Source organism: Sipha flava, unplaced genomic scaffold (genome assembly GCF_003268045.1).
Source record: "Sipha flava isolate LNK unplaced genomic scaffold, YSA_version1 40_pilon_pilon, whole genome shotgun sequence".
NCBI lineage: Eukaryota > Metazoa > Arthropoda > Insecta > Hemiptera > Aphididae > Sipha > Sipha flava.
Window position 1 is genome coordinate 667,325 of NW_020273126.1, and position 16,619 is coordinate 683,943.

Consider the following 16,619-nt stretch of genomic DNA (forward strand, 5'->3'; position numbering starts at 1 on the left):
ATTATATACATATATTCAGTGTCACAATTGTTGGATGTATTATCATTTATTTATTACCGTCGCCTATATTTGCTCTAATAGCAAGTAATATTATTATTGATATTAGTGCTCAAACAATATTTTTATTACTAAGTCATTATTATTCGTGTGTGCGCCAATTGCCACCTTATTAATTAATTATTATTCTGTGAGTGAAAAACGCCATTTTTATTATTATTTGTAAGCTATAATATAGTGTTTCCCAACCGATGCTCCGTAGGCCAGTCATGGGTGGTCCGCGGTTTCATAGATTTCTATTAGAAATTATTTTTATTATTTTTTTTTTTTATTAGTAAAAAAAATTACGATTTATCGAGGAACCTTATAATATTATATGGTTATTTTATCGTTGTTTCTGCCGACAACCGATAAGTTTATTCTACTTTTAAAGATTTATTAAAGATTTATTTTATTAATAATTAGTTATGAATATTGATTCAGTATGTGCTCATTATTCGTTAGATTACCACACAGTACGATTTAAAAAAAAATAAAAGTTAATAGTTTGGTTTTGTTAAGGGATTTTTTTTTCGGAACTTATAGTTGGACTTAGTCAGGAATATGTCATGGAAAAGGAAATATGATGATAATTATATTAAATATGGATTTACTGAAATTGAAATAAATCAAGAAATAAGACCTTAGTGTGTGTTATATACTGTTGTGCTTAATAATGATGTTTTGATACCAGCAATGCTACAGCGACATTTTCATACTGTATATCCTGCACTCAAAGACCGACCACCCAAATTTTTTGAAGAAAAATGTAAAAGCTTAAAAAAAATGAAACTTGGACCAAGTAGGACAAATGTTGCATTGTCACAACAAGTACTAACTGCATCATTTGAAATATTATCACACAGTATTGGCGAAACATTAATTAAACCTTGCTTGCTAATAGCTTCAAATATTTTCGGTGAAGATGCCAAGAAAAAGATTCAAAATATACCACTTTCCAATAATACAATAAAGGCACGAATTGAAAAAAAATGTTATGCGATGTCAAAGAGTAGCTACTAGGTAAAATAAAAAGTTCCCCTAACTTCGCTCTTCAATGTGATGAAACTACTGACATTGCGCAATGTTGCCAGTTATTAGTTTTTGTGCGGTTTTTAGACATTGAGATAAGATCATAAAAGAAGAGTTAGGTATTGCTGTTAAGTGTACTTGAGAAAACGTCGAAAGGGATTGATATAATGCAAATCATTAGCAATTATTTTGAACATCATGATCTCAAGTGAGAGAATCTAGTTGGCTTTTGTATGGACGAAGCTCCAGCTATGTTAGGATTCTGTTCAGGTCTTGCAACATTATTAAAAGAAAAAAAATCCGCCAACTTTAACGACACACTGCGTCATTCATCGGCAATCGTTAGCTTCAAAAACATTACCAGAAGAATTAGCTAATGCTTTGAAATTAGCAATAAAGTTAGTGAATTTTGTGTAAAGCAAAGCATTTAATACACGTATTTTCAAAAAAACTTTGTGTTGAATTGGATTCCGAATACAACACATTACTTTTTCATATAGAGGTTTGCTGGCTTTGAGAGAATATGCTGAAACGGTTGTATGAACTAAAAGAGGAAATTAAAATATTATTAAACGAGAAGGATTCAGAGTTACTTGAAAAGTTTTGTGATTTGAAATTTGAATTACAACTTGCTTATTTAGTAGATATTTTTAAACACTTAAATAACCTTAATTTGCAATTTCAAGGTTCAGGAAACAAAACCTTGGAATTTAGAGCAAATATTTTTATTTTTGAAGATAAGATTCGCGCATTTGTACGCAAAATTAATCTATGGATAAATAAAATTGAGAATAATAATTATTCGGAATTTCAGATTATCCAAATATTTATCAACGACGATTAATATGCTGATATTAGAATCGAAATTCAACATAACATAAAAAAAACATCTGGAAAAATTAAAATCTGAATTTATTTGCTACTTTCCGGAATGGAACGAAGTTAACAGTGTTCAAAAAATAATTCAAAACCCTTTTTGTGCAAAAGTTGAAGTTCCAGAATATCTTCAAGAAGCTGTCATCGAATTGCAAAATGACTCTAATTGCAAATATATATTTGATTCTGGTATTAACCTTAAGGAATTTTGGTGCAGAAGAGCAATATGACATATTCAACTCCGAGAAATTACCTTACGTTATTTACTAGAATTTTCAACTACATATTTGTGCGAACAAGGATTTTCTATTCATCCGAGAATTGAAAAACTGACCAAACAAATGCAGTCACAAAAATCACATTAAGTAAATTATTTTGTATAGTTAAGTATAATTATATATTAGTGAAGTAAGTAATAAAATGTTAAGTAAAATAATAAAAATAAAAATTTTTCGATAAATTGTGTGTATTCTTGTTAATGAGCAAAAAAAAAAGGTCTTCTTAGTTTTCGTAGAATTGAGGTGGTCTGCGACCTATAAAATATTGTCGAAGTGGTCCGTGGTGATAAAAAGGTTGGGAAACAATGCTTTAATCGCTTAATTTTGTTGTCCGTTTACGAGCACAAATCGCTGTAAAGGATCATATTTCTTGTTTAAATTTATATTATTTGTCGGGGTGTTATACAGTGGAACCTCGATAACTCGAATCGGTTGGGGGCGAAAAAAAAATTCGAGTTATCGAAAATATTTTTTATTTAAAAACACAAAGACTTTAATTTTATAATTTTATTTATTTATGTATTTACTAATAAATTAATAATATATGTACTATATAGGTATGTATATTGTATTAAAATGTTAAGAAAGTATAATGTAATAAATAAAGTAGAATAAAAGAATAAAAAGATAGTTAGAGACTTTAAACTGCGTTTTTCCATCTTGTCTTGACAAAATAAACTGAACATTTGCTGTGTCAGCATTATATTAAATATCGACGTATACATTTCGTATTTCAATTGACGTATAATTTTACCAGTAATAAATACACTAATAAAGTAGATAAACGTAACTTATCGGAGATATAGACATTATATCGTATTATAGACATATTACATATATCGTTGAATTTATAACTGTACCTTTTAAGTAGTATAGGTAATGATAAGATTGATAATATTAATCGGTTTTCGATTACGATTATCGTTATTTATAATAATACATACATATGTACTTGGTTATTTGACCTTCGAGTTATAAGCTAAAATTCAACTAAAATTACTTCGACTTATCGAGAAATTCGAGTTAGCGAAATTCGAATTATAGAGAAAATTTATCACATATATCATATATTGGAAGCCAGGGACTAAGGCATTCCTTCGAGATATCGAAAATTCGACTTATAGAGGTTCGAGTTATCGAGGTTCCACTGTATATTATTACAGCGTTTTAAGAATTTGTAGCTGGCCAGTCTGCGCTCCACCAAATTATGAGTTTTATATATTTTATTTATTAATTGTTTAATTTATTAACTTTTTGCTGTTGGATCAAATAGGCTGCTTATTATATTCTATTGTTTATTATTGTGCCAAAAGGGCCACATATTTATAATTATATTATTTATTAATTTGATGTTGGACCAAAAGGACCGACTATAATATGTGGATTGTTTAATTATTTATAAGTTTATTATAATTTAATTGTTAGGCCAAAAGGGCCAAAACTACCAAACAATACGCAGCAAGATTTTTATAATATATTGAATTATCATCTTTTTTAATACCTATTTTTCTTATAGATTTAAGCACACACAGGCACAGATACACCTTACACAACACTACACTATATAGCTCACTAGTATTTGCAAGGCGAATCCAACCAATTCTAGTTGAGCTATAAACCATTTTATACAAAATAAACAGATCGATCGGTGTGCAGATGTTAAAAGTATTTTGGTGACCGGAGAGCGAGTATTACAGGTATCATTATTCTTATGCTCCCAGTCCGTAAATATTGTTATTCAAATACTACATAACCACATTATTTTTTAATTCACTATACACAAATCATTCGAAATAATTTGTACTCGTATTTATTGATTGGTGAACATTTAGATAGTTTTAATCAATTAAAGTATTTATAATTTATTCCTGTTTTCAAATTTAATTTACTCATAGGTACATAAAATAAATATAAATTAATCGTTTTATCCATAACAAAAAATCATATTTGCACATCGCTAGTTAAATTTGCAGTCAGAGATATAGTTTTATTCACTATACTTAAGTTTTATTGATTAAGATAGTTTTCAGTATTTGTCATGATGTATAATTGATATATATATATATATATATATATATATGTTAATATTATTCGTTTAAGACTATTAGTACCAGCATATAACTGAATAAAATATATATAATCAATAGTAACAAAAGAGACTTCTTAAAGCTTTCTCTAAGCTGGATGATATTAATTATTGGACCAGTAATAAAAATTTTTAATTATGAAATATTATTTATTTTATCAAATCAAAATAATATTTTTTTGATTTATTGACAAAGTGTTTACGGTAATATTGTAAAGAAATTAAAAATTAAATGTTTGATGAGATATTTTTGAAAAATGGTATAGTGTACTTATTATCCGAATAATGTAAACCTCATTAAACAGTGTTACGTATACATTTCCCTTTAATAAATTAACTGCTTCTTAATGAATAAATAATATAAGTATATAAATAAATAGTTAATATATAGAAATTATAAATAAATAAATATTAAACCTGGAGTATTATTATATTTATAATGTACTGCTGAATTCGAATTGAAAGTTCATCATATATACAAAATCAATAAAATTGTGAATTTATTTTTATAGGAGAGATTATTTAAAATGAGTTCTTATTAGACATAGATGTGTTAAAAAAAATATAAATACTTTGGTTATTATTTATTATTTTTTTAAATGTATTGATATCCATATGGTATTATTTTTAAAATCAGTCTGTACATTTAAAATACTCGTATTAATAAAATAATTTTTTCTTTATTTCATTATATGTGTAAATCTTCTAAAACTGAATAAATGTAAATTTTATTTTAGGTAATTGCTAAATATGTAAATTGCTAAATTGTAAATTGCTAAATATGTTTAGCAATATTTGAATAAGGAGTAGTCTTTTATAATTGAATTCAAAAATATGTTCTTTTTATTTTAATATTATTTATTTCTATATTGATTTACAATTATTAATAATTTTTATTGCATTTTGTTATTCATCTTCTTCTCCTTCGCCTTCCTTCTAACTATTTGGGGTCGGCCATCCTTGTCTTATACATCCACTCGTCTTGATTTTCTATATCTTCTATTTTATTTTATTAAATATTATAAGTGAAATCATTATTTAATTAAAATTCAAAAACTATTAACAACTATTTATAATAACAATTTGAGTTAGTTTGATAAAATTAATTACAAAATATCTGATAAAAAATAAACTTTTAAGATATATTTTATCGCAGAAAAAAGAAATGGGAAACAGCAGTACACCTGATAGGCTACAACTCGATTGCGCACATATATTTTGGCTACCTGTGACGAAAATCCCTAGTGTCGGAACATATTTGATTATTATATTCCTCATGATTATGAGAATTGATTATTTTTATTATTTTGTTTGATTTATTAACAATAATACTTACGAGGCATTATTTATTAGTGCATCTAAAATTTAAACATTCACTTATTAAAACACGACATTCATTAAATTTATAATTATCAATATTAAAACATTGTTTTCCTCGCCAAGATTCAAAAATATTAGAAATTTCTACGTCCATATTAAATTTTACGTCGTTAACACATTAGTCACCACTGTGCCGTCCATATCTATACCGTCCATATCTACTGAAACTATACTAAAAGTTGTTTGGAAAATTCAAATTTATATAATCTACAGTCTTCACAGTTGATTATAAGATAATATTAAGATAATATATTTAATTATTTATACTGCAGTCTGTGACGATAATGTATATGGTACATGTGTCATGTATGTGAATGTGTAGTTGTGCGTAAACGAGTCGTCGATTTTCAGGTAAAAAATTTTGAATGTGCGCAAATGAGTTGCAACGACCTGATAAGGTCTGAATGGTCAGTTGTTGTTTTATTGTTGGTATAAAAATCGAAAAAACAGAAAGGAATCCCATTGTCACATACCTCAAAGTGTGTACCTAAAAGATGGTGAACGTGTCTATTTTATTGAAAATAATTTCCAAGAGCAACCACCTTCTCCTCTAAAAAACGACACTAACAGCTTTTTTTGATTTCTACACAAAAGATTAATTTGTAAGAACTTTTCTGTAGGTTGAGGTACCGATGTATTACATTTGGAACACAACAGGAAGAGGATAAGAACACCGAATTCAAGGAAACAGATGGTGGTGGATTAAATTTAATGACACTTTTATTATTATCTCAGTAACAATATACTGTACAACCAAAAACTTTTAAAAACATAAGTATTATTTCCTTGCTTTTCATTTTATGATTCCTATTTTATTTTTATGCTACCGAAAGAATCCAACTTCCACAATCGAAATACCAAAGCGGCATGATACAAACGTGTTGAAAGATAATTTCAAGCAATTCACGGCAAGAAACATAACTCAAAGAATCAGGACAAGAGAAAGTTATGCACTTTTATCACGTGTATGATAACAACATGATGAACGTCTGCAACAAGTAACATCGAGAATAAGGGTAATGCGTGAATAACACAGTCATATATAAAGCACGGGTCCGAGAGAAAATGCGAATTAACCGCATAATTTGTTCGTATTGCGTTTGAATATAAATCAGACATTAATTTCTAAGTTAATTTTAAAGTTGGTATTGGTGCAATAAAAAAAGTATGCCAATTTTGTCAGGGGTTAAATTTTAGCAATGAAATACCCGACATATACGAGTATTGCGTATCAGAAAGACTTTTACTCTTACCTCGTTTCACTCTACTTGAACCATCACAATTACTTCTTGCTGGCCATTTAGACGATTCGAAATTATTTTCGCGTAAGACGCACAAATTAATTTCTTACTTTCAAATTATGTAATTTGAGACAACCAAAATTTGTCATCTCACATCCGAAGAACGATTGAAAACTCGGTGCCAGTATAATTTCAACGAACTAGCAGATTAAAGAGCAATTATGTAATTGTAATTATAATTATAATAAGAAATTATAATTATCAAATATCGAAACAACCTTCAGGTCCTTGCTGTTCAGAAGGGAAAGGTTTTTTCGAAAGATATTGAATATCTGACTTAATTGAACCATTAAAAATCCTTTCGGTTGTTTTCAACTATATTCAAAATATCGTGAGTATAATTCGGTTTTTCAAGCTACATCATTTGGTGCAACATAAATTAAGATTGGAAGCTATGCCAAAATTTTTAATCCAAGATCAAGTTTATCATTTGGCTGGTTTTTTATTACCCAGTAATCTATAAAAACCAATGTTTTTACAAATATATTTCATGGGTAATTCAGAAAATGAAGTAAAAAGGCATTTTTATTTTGTTTCTAATACCAATAAAAAAATATTGAATAATTTACAATAGGATTTACAATAAAAAGTATTTATTTTTATTTTTTTGTTTCCCAATAATAACTTTACCTGACATAAAGAAAATCATTTATTTTCACGGGAGAAGTCGGCTGAGTAATTCAGTTAGTATTTTTATAAGTATTTGTAAATATATAGGAAAAAATACTTTGATAATAACGTTTGTATTCAGTTTTACAAATTGTACAAATATTTTATTTTCTTATAATTAATAGTTATTATTAGTTTTCATAAGAGTTCTGAGTAAAGTACAAAAATCACATTTATTTTATAAAAAATATATGTATTAATTAATTACAAACTGAATTTCTCGGTTTCGTACGAAACAGTTTTGGTCAAGATATAGTTTGTAATGGACTAATACCTAATACTATTTAAAGTCTAGTTGGGTGTAACTGCTGGTTATAAAACAAATAAAATGAAATTTCAAATGAATCGGTATGGTAGTTTTAGTTATACACTGAACCGGGTACGATTTTGCATCATAGAACCGTTTTCATCGGTGTTTATATTTTTTAAAATTCCTTTCTTATTGTACATCTAGAACATTGGAAAACAATTATGTCAAATTTCAAGTTCATATATTTTGTCGTTTTTGAGATGAAGTGATGATCAATGAGTAGGTGGTATTTGATTTTATATGTATATATATATATATATATATGTTACGGGCAAAGTATACAATTTGGGCAATATAGAAAACGGATTATATTTTTTAAAGAAATATGATAAATCGTAAAACATAGTTAAAATAAAGTCAAATTATTATCTGTAACTAGTTTGTGTGTTCTTATCGAATTTTTACAATGGGGATGTCTGCTTGTCCATATATTATATGCATGTACGTGATATAATATATTATTTCTACATTTACTGATTTATAAGTTATATTATATGAAGTTGTAATGATTATCGTGCAGTCGGCCTTTTACCTATTCTCAAAAATGAACTATTTAGTAACCGTGAATCGTTTGTATAGTGCAGGTTAATTCATTCAGTGCGTATCTAACTACTCATTCGAATATGGAAAAGTTTAATGAAGGTTTAAACAATTTGCTAAAAAAAAAAAAGGTTCAAATACTTCATTTTTTACCAAGTTAAAATATGATCAATTAATTTTACATAAAAATCAATAAAAACAATTCAAAGAAAAAGGAACCAAATGATTTTAAACTTTTAAAAAAATATGACGTGTTACATGTTTCTGATGTTAATAAGTTAATTGTATCAGTATCTGAAAACAACGAAATTATATATTATATACATAATGAAGAGTTATTTGATTTTATACATAAGGTTCATTTATCGATTGGACATGGTTGACGAAGCAGGATGGAACACGAGGTAAATACAAAATATAAAAATATCACCAGAGATATGATTATGCTACACTTAAATAGTTGCGAATCATGTAAAAGAAAAGGAAGCACAGCCAAGAAAAGGATTAGTGGTGCAATCAATTATATTTACTGAGATAAATTAATCAATAATATTAATACATGTCATTATTCATTGATTTATCATATTTCATTAAATCATATCATCTGTTATCTATATTGCCCAATATACGAATGGTATTTTATATACTGTCCGGACAATGTATAAAACGCCCAAATTGTATACTTTTCCGTAACCATAGAGTAATATAAGTAATATTACTCTATGGCCGTAACATATATATATATATATATATATATATATATATATATATCGATTACAAATAGTTTAAGAATACATTTATGTATCTAAAGCAATACTTATCAAAGTATTTATTAGTGATTAGTTATTTATAATTATTTAAAGCAGATATAACTTATGTATGATATAGCTAATGTAAATTATTTAATTTATTATGAAAACCGAATTAATTATCATCTATGCCTAACTATACCTAAGATGTGAAAACAATTTTTAATACAAATCCAAATTACACACAATACACGCATACATAAATGTATATATATATACGAAATCTATACACATGCACGTAGGTATCTTTATCTCCCACGGACAGACAAATTATTATTTTGACTTACACGTTTCAAGTCAGTCGACATAGTTTTAAGTGAACGATTAGGTTGAGTAATCACTATTGAGGCAATCGATTAATTTAAAATCGAAACAGCAGAAATTATTTGATTTGTTTTTCCACTTTCAAAAATTTTAACAACCAACGTAAATATTTTTTCGTCCTTTGTTTAACTCTGAGAGCACTCAAAATACATACACATATTTCCTTAGCTTTCAGCTATTACAAAATCAATTAATTTAATTAAAATCTTTATGGCATGTTCAGAATAAAAATAACGACCCAAACGAGATTTTCGTTCACTCAGCTACAGTAAACCTTTCTAATAAGTATTTTCCATGTATTTTTTAATTGAATTTACGATTCTGAAAAAAAAAAACGAACTAAAAAAAAAACGAAAAATAATGGCATTACATTTTTACAAGTAAAAAAAATATTTTACCACCCAAATTCATGTATTACCTAGATATTCCCAAAGGATTATCGCAAAAGTCAAGACCGTAAATTATTTTCAAATCTTAGTATGTTTCACTTTGCATTTCCTAGTATATAATATATATTGAGTTTAATCACGCAGATTATAATATTTAATTTTTTTTTTTAATTTGAATACTTATTATGTTGGGGTGGTCCAATTTTTTTTTTCGGTGGACTGTAAAAGTGAATAAATTTTTATTTTTCCATTTTTTTTTTTTTTTTTTTTATAATGAATAACCGAAATGTAATAATTTATTTAAGTTCAATATTAATTTAAATGCGGGCATATCTTTGTATTTATTTATTTACTATTCTTATAGACTATAACAATACTAATAACTTAACCAATAACTTTCTTTAATTTGAAACATAAATAAATCATCTAAATACCTTAAATTATTGTAGTCAATAACACGTATTTTTGTAATGGTAAATGTATATTTTCTAAATGTCTCTTATAACCAGGGCTAGGATTTGTAAGTAAAAGCATGTTTTTTTGCGACTTCTAAGATTGATTTTGTCAGTAATGTCCATGAATCACCTCATGATGAGATAAATGGTGGAGTTTTTATTTTGCATGTTTTTGCATATTTTGGGTAAAATGCATATTTATTTATTTATTTTAAAGTAACACCCTCGAAGGGTAATATGGTACAGTAAGACAAAATCATGAACACTACATATGTACTAAGTAATAACAATGTTTAACTTTAGGTACTAATAAAAAACAAAAATGCATACAATGCGATAAAGATAAACAACAATAAATTCTGTAATATAATAGATAAGAGGAATATAATATTAGATATTTATAAATATTAAGTAGAATTAGTAACTAATAAGTATATGACTTCAATTTGTTACTGTTGTCATAAAAAAAAAACAAAATTAAAAATATTTTTACAAGATGTTAACATGCGGTTTAGTGGACTGTGTTTAACGAAATTATTTTTACCAAAATGAGTGTAAAATAATTGTGATTGGTGGGTGTTAAAAACTGGTATTTTAAGATAAATTTGTTCGATTAAATCTAGATAATCTATTTTATTATTAAGTAATTTATGTATAAATAATACGTCTGAGCTTAGTCGTCTTGATTCTAAAGTTGGGATTTGGTATATTATAGCGACGTCTTTTACTGGTTTACCAACTAGACCAAATTTCTGGACTATCATACGAAGGAAACGCCTTTGAATTATTTTAATTTTATTTTTGAGGCTGATTTTAATGAATTCTAAACAACCAAACCAAATTCAAGAATGGATCTTACAAGTGAAAAGTATAAAGTAATTAGATAATTAGGGTTATTAAATTCAGAGCAATTTCTTTTCAAAAATCCTAAGTTACGAATAGCTTTGCTACAGATTCGGTTAATATGTTCAGTAAAGCTTAGGTCTTCAGATAAGGTCACACCTAAATTACGGACAAGATTAACTCTTTCAAGGATGGAATTTCCGATTTTATAACAAGAACACATTTTTTCTTTACGCCGACAAAATTATATAAAGGTACATTTGGAGTTATTCAAGTTCAAGCCATTTATTGAGCACCAATAGGCAAGACTATCTAAATCGCTTTGAAGATGAATTATATTGTTAAACGAATGAATATTTATATATAATTTTAGGTCGTCTGCAAATAATAAAAATTTAGGAAACTTAAAAATTGGAAAAATATCATTTATAAAAATTAAGAACAATAAAGGTGATAAATGACCCCCTTGGGGTACAGCAGATGATGTATTGGATTTATCAGACATTTTATTATTTATTTTTACTATTTGGAAGCGGTTGGTAAGATAAGAAGATAACCACGATAAGACAAGTTCACCGAAGCCAAATTGAATTAATTTATTAATAAGAATTGAATGCATCGAATCATATTATTACATATATTGAATAAAATTAATATTATTGCATATTTCGATTATAAGAATGCAAAAAATGAATGTTTTATAGTAAATTACTGTAGTTACTATTACTATTAGGGTTACTATTAGTAATATATAAAAAAAAATATTTTTATTTAATATAAATATTTCGTATTTAATTCTAGACCTTCTGATTAAAGTATAAAACTTGGTTCTTTTGTCAAACTCTCTACTCCCTCAATCATAAACCTCCACGCTTTATACTCCGATAATTTCTCCATTATACTCACAATAGACTGTCAACCTCTTTCCAACCATTATAGCTCTACCGTTGCATCTCACATAAACTAGGAACATTTTCAATAATCAATACTTCAAAAAACTGGTTTACCATAAAAGATATTGATGAAACAGTGAACCTTTTTACATTAAGTATACCAACATCAGCATGGAAATCAACACTATCATCGAAACCACACAAACCCACTACAATCCTTCCTTTATACTAGGGTGACCATATGTAAAAAAAAAAAAAAACATGACACTTTTTTTGCAATGGGTAAAAAAAAATTATTGATTGTCATCAAAACAAGAAATTTATATAAATAATATATATATATATACATAATAATTATTATAAATATTATAATAACAAAACTTATAATTTCAAAAATAATTTCGAAAAATAATTAACGTTCTAGTGTTATGAGTGTTATTCATATTTATTATATCAAGTTACAATAATGATATACAGTAGAATATGCTTATTATGATATCGTATATAACAATATTCTGGTTAAAACGATTCCTAGCCATGTATTTGGTTGGTTTTATATCTCACGTGGATAATGTTTTCGTCATCCAGATAAAGCGAATTTCGGATATAACGATCTGATTCTTTAGGTCTCTTATAGATCGTTATAAGCGGATTCTACTGTATTATATATTATTACTATCGACGATCGACATCGTCGTAATTTTGGGAAAAATAAATACTCACACTAAAAATAAACATCTCAACATGACTGGATTTCATAGATAAAAATATCTAAAGCAGTTTATTATTGATGACAATCAATTAATCGCTGAAATCGCTTTTTATGAAAAAATAGTGAAAAACAGGATTAAAACAAGACAGTCACGGAAAATATGATTAAATGCGTCCTGTTTAGTTCCGATTGAAAAAACAGGACATCAATCTGAAAAACAGAACAATCCTATTTAAAACAGGACATATGGTCATCCTATTTTATATATACGTACCCTTATTGCACAAAAACGACACGTTCGATGTCTATGACAAATAACTAAATACCTGACTGATAAATGTAATTATAATGTACTCGCGTAAGAGCTCAAACCTATCATAGTAAATTATAGAAATAATTCTTATACTAAACATTTAAAATTAATAAACGACAAAATACGATTCTCTTTGAAAGGCATCAAAACAACTCCTCCGAGTACGTAATCCCCCAGCAATCCTACGCGACACAAACGGCAACTGGGTTCACTCCCATGTGGACAAAGCCAATATATTCGCAAGCTATTTCACTGAAACATTTCAACCGCATAATACTATTCTTCTTCCGGAAAAAATTAATGCAGTTGAATAGTTTTTTGATTCACCACTACAAATGACAATTTCACTTCTCTCCAGCTGAAGTCCATTATATAATATCGAAATTTTCCCGTAAAAAAATCTCCTGATTATTGTCAAATAAGATCAAAAATACTTAAATAGTTCACAAAAAAAAAAAAAAAATATTATACTTCTGACTTGTATATTTAATTCAATGCTCATAATATCCTACTTTTCCGCACTATGGAAGTATTCTACAGTCATATTAATTTTGAAATAATAAAAAAAAAAAAATACTAAACTGTCCATCAGCATACAGACCAATGAATTTGTTTCTAATTTAATTAAAAGTATTTGAAAAAATATTATTGAAAAGACTACTTAAAACTATCGAAGAAACAAACGTTTTACCCGACTCACAATTTGATTTTCGTAGCAGACATTCTACAATTCATAAAAATTCACCAAATAGTATACAGGATATCTTTCTTCCTGGAAGAAAACAGTATTGTACATGTATTTTCCTAGAAGTTTCCTAGGTGTTCGATTGCATTTGACACACAAGTTTATTGTTCAAGTTGAAACTCATCCTACCTTTTAATTACTTCCTCAAAAAAAATCTTACCGCGAAGATCGTTTCTTCTCAGAACGCTACGGATCGTCTACCATTTCATCAAAATAAATCAATGCAGAAGTCCCCCAAGGCGTAGTTACCGCTTTTCTATTATTCAATATCTTCATATTCTACCAAATTATGCTACTCACATCTCTTGTTGGTGACTTGACTGATGATAAAGCTATAATAGCTAATATTAACGATCCAATCACTGCCTCCTCTCACGTCCAAGAACATCTCACCCTCCTTGAAAAATTGTATTAGGAATGGGGAGTAAAAATAAATGAATAATCCAAATATATTAACTGTATCTTAACTCTTAAGAAATAAAAATGTCTACTAAATATATTCTCAATGGAAAAACTTTACCTACCACACCATGTATTCGCTACCTAGACATCACCATCGATCAACGTCTCACCTGGTCTCCACATTTCTGTAAAAAATTCATATCCTTAAATGATCGTTTTCATTTTCTTCGCTCTCTCCTATCATATCTTTCCTATCATACACAATAACCTACTAAATTAATAATCTACAAACTCTTTCTTAAACCAATTTGGACATATTAAATCTAATTATGGGGTTCCGCAAAACCTACAACTCTCCGTGCTATAACTAAAGTACCTTTCTACGTATCAAACTAATCTTTACATAATAATCATACCATCTCTACTGTTCATCAAGTAGCTATGACCTAAATAGATGTCTTAACATAAACTTAAAAAACCACACAAATCTACTAATTAAAGATCTTGAATCTATAAATATATCAGGAAATCCTCAAAAAAGGTTGAAAAGGCGGTGATGTCAGGACCTTCTAACCTAGTAAACTATTAGAACTATATAAATTAATTTTCGAAAACTACTTTTATTTTTTTTTAATTTTTTTTTTTTTATTAATCTTATTGATCTTATTGTTTAAACTTTAAAAATGTTTTTCTTAATATGAAAATGCCTTATCTGTACGGTATATTCAATCCGTTCTTCATGTCAAAATTAATATGTCATCAAATTTTTTTGTTGTTCAAATTATGTAAACAGATCGTGAATATAAAATTAAGTAATAAAAAAAAATAATTATTATAACAAAGCATTTTTTTAAATAAAGACTAAAATAGAAATAATATATTATTCGTATATATAGGTATAGGTAGTAAAAGATAACCTATATAACCGATATAACCTAGTAGAAGATTATCGTAAATTTGATAAGTTGTTCTATAGTAGTTCTATGATTTGATTTTTTATCATAAAATTCGATGTCGATTTGTTTACAATGGGATAAGTTTATTAAAGTTCATTAGTTTGTAAATACTGGAGATTAAAATAAAACTATTATTATTACTTTAACCTGTATATAAAATATTAATTTTATTAATTATTATAAATTTTATAAATTATTATAAATTATTTAATATTTATTTTCAAAATTTCTTCAATAATTTCTGTCATAAATGCAATTTTTTAATAACTTTCCAAAACGTTTGCCGAAATTATAATTATATCAACATACTATAATATAATAGCTATGTTCAACAAAATTTATCGATTTTAAACTTCCTATGCTACAGTGATATAATTATATATATATATAATTATATACAAGTAGCATATAAACCATATAATCATTTTTCAAATGATTTGCGATGTCACAAATTTCTAATTATTGTCATTTAATTAATGGTTATTAGTTGGTGATTCGGTTAAATGTTCACAGAGAAACATTATAAATCTATCAATAATGATTATAAAGCATTTTTGTAAATAGGAATAATATGAAATATCTAAAAGACTTGGGTAGGGTGTATTTAGTTCCTAAAATATATTACATAAAATACATCAAATGATCTAAAAAAATGTATTGAAAAATAATGATACTATGAACAAAAATGTTCTGGTATTATGCTGGGAAGAATAAGTGTGATGTAGTCATATTATTGACACGAAAAAAAATTTAGTGACAAAGCTGTATAATGCGTAGCTAAACTTAAACTTTTTGAGATAGGTTAACAATACTCCTTTTTTCTCTCGATTCACTAGGTGGGCTGTACATTATTCGGAATACTACCAAATAATAATTCGCTAACCCAAAGTTTATCAGTTTCGGCTCACTAACTTTATTTAGTTTGCGATGAATATAGAAAAGGACAATGCTGAGTGTTGAATTTGGTTTTTTAAGTTTTGTTCTTAAAACGACTATGCATTGAAGACATTTTTGTGGGAATTAAAGCCTTTTGGCTGTTTAATCATTTCTGAATATTTCTTGAAAAATATTCTGAAAAAGTATGAATAAAATTTATAAATCATTCAAGATTTCTTTTAGATTTTATAATAGTATTTTATACATACCAAATTTCCGAAGAAATAAACTCACCTACATATCGAATTTAAAATATTTTTAACCATGAATATATAGGATAGTTGAAATTATTATATACTATTTCGTGTGTGTTTATTTTGTTTTGCCTTTTGTA

At 26.9% G+C, this 16,619-nt stretch overlaps 1 protein-coding gene across 5 annotated transcripts in view; it reads left to right on the forward strand.

Moving 5' to 3' along the window:
• The window catches only part of LOC112688846 (SCY1-like protein 2), a 181,427-nt gene that overhangs the window by 6,999 nt on the left and 157,809 nt on the right, over nucleotides 1-16,619 (forward strand). The window contains exon 2 of one of the 5 annotated variants that reach the window (XM_025562237.1): nucleotides 3,739-3,919. The exons of the other annotated variants lie outside the window; for them this stretch is intronic. The gene's annotated coding sequence lies outside the window, so the exon portion shown is untranslated. The remainder of the gene's footprint in view (nucleotides 1-3,738; nucleotides 3,920-16,619) is intronic. 5 annotated transcript variants of the gene reach the window in all.